This window comes from Mus caroli, chromosome 16, assembly GCF_900094665.2.
Source record: "Mus caroli chromosome 16, CAROLI_EIJ_v1.1, whole genome shotgun sequence".
In the NCBI taxonomy this organism is placed as follows: Eukaryota; Metazoa; Chordata; class Mammalia; order Rodentia; family Muridae; genus Mus; species Mus caroli.
In genome coordinates, this window is record NC_034585.1 from 51,246,525 (window position 1) to 51,248,532 (window position 2,008).

A 2,008-nucleotide genomic window follows, 5' to 3' on the forward strand; every position below is an offset into this window, starting at 1 on the left:
CTCTCTCTCTCTCTCTCTCTCTCTCTCTCTCTCTCTCTCTCTCTCCCTGCCTTTCTATAATAAAGCTCTAAAACCATAGAGAATCTCTGTTCCAGTCAAGATCCGCTGTGCTCACTCTCGTCAATGTTGGGAACCTCTTCCTTCATCCAGCTCTCCCATAAACCCAGTGGCTTTAGCCAAGTAGCTCAGGGACTCCCAGGTAGGGCTGCCCATTGCCACCCCTGAAGAGTGGGTCAGAGGCTTAGATGCCCACCCAGGGTGAGTGGAAGGTAGATAGCAGCCCTCCCACACCTGACTGACCAAAGAATTGGTGGAATTCTGGCGAGGTGCGGGTCTTCCCCTTCCCCCTCTTCCCCAGGGCCCCCTTATTAGTTCCCAATAATACCCAGCAAAACTCTCAGTCAACAGAAATGGAGAAACCAGCCGGACAATGGTGGTGCACGCCTTTAATCCCAGCACTTGGGAGACAGAGGCAGGTGAATTTCTGAGTTCGTGGCCAGCATGGTCTTCAAAGTGAGTTCCAGGAAAGCCAGGCCTATACAGAGAAACCCTGTCTCGAAAAACAAACAAACAAACAAACAAAACAAAACAAAACAAAACAAAACAAAAAAATTGGAGAAACCAAGATATTCCATGACAAAAAAATTTACACAATATCTTTCCACAAATCCAGCCCTACAAAGGATAATAGATGGAAAAATCCAACACAAGGAGGAAAACTACACCCTAGAAAAAGTAAGAAAGTAATTTTCCAACATAATTCACTCATTAGAACACAGTGAAATATCTTTATGTTTGCAGGTTTTTAAAAGAAATAAAGATTTACATAAACATAGGATGTAAGACAAACTTCAAAGAGGGAATCTAAATCTACAGAATAGTAAAATGAATTCATGGAAGAGAGTGGCAGAAAAATTGACTTAAACACCATTGGCAAGCAGTAGAAAATGAGGATTTACTGGTAAGGTGGAACTATTTCCATGGAAGAACAAATTAAGAACTATGAAAACACTTGCCTGGATTTTGAGAATAAATAGATATATAAATGGAAAGTAGTAGGTGAAGTTATCTTCTCTATGTTAAAATCAGAGATTACAGAAAGAAAATGAGAATAAACGTTAAGAAGCTTGATTAAAGGCAAAGACATAATTACAAATTTGTGTTTAAATTGATTTATAAATCAATGGACATACATATATTAATGTCATATGAACATGTTTTTATGAAATATATGCTCAAAGTTAATGGATGTGCATGGATAAATGTTGATATACTGCTGAGAAGCTATGTGGTTTCTTGCTCTGCCTACTGAGTACCTAGTCAAAGATATCCAGAACTCAGTGAAATTGCCATTCTGAAATACAAGACAAGAGAATAGATTTACTGGAGGAAAGTATTATTGTAAATGAATATAGATAGTATCCGAAGTGAGCCTGATTCTTGTTGCATTACAAAATAATAATGAAATGTCCAAAAATAATGAAATATGTCAGAAGTACACAGCATGTAAATTTAAAAATCAACTAATGACCCAAACTGAGACAATTATAAAGTTTATATTGTTTTTTAACATAATATAGAATATCCACCATTCTATGATGCAGATATATTAAAGAAATAGCATAATATAGAATAGACAAATAACTAATACAAAAGAATTGCAACTTATTTATATAGTGGGTTCTTTAAAGAGGATGAAAAAATTTGATTTGTATAGAAATGTCATTCTCTACATCAACCAATTAGGTTTAATGTTACCATTCTTAGCAAATTCTAATATCTCTACGCATTTACTGTAGTTTCACAGAATTTACCGTATTGTTGCTAGTATCAATGACCTCATATTAATCATGAAGGAAACACACATAATCATATCCAAGGCCATGGAAATAAAACATTTATTTAGAGATCCTCGAAACAAAACTGTCAAGAAGGAAGAAAGAAGAAGAAGAAGAAGAAGAAGAAGAAGAAGAAGAAGAAGAAGAAGAAGAAGAAGAAGAAGAAGAAG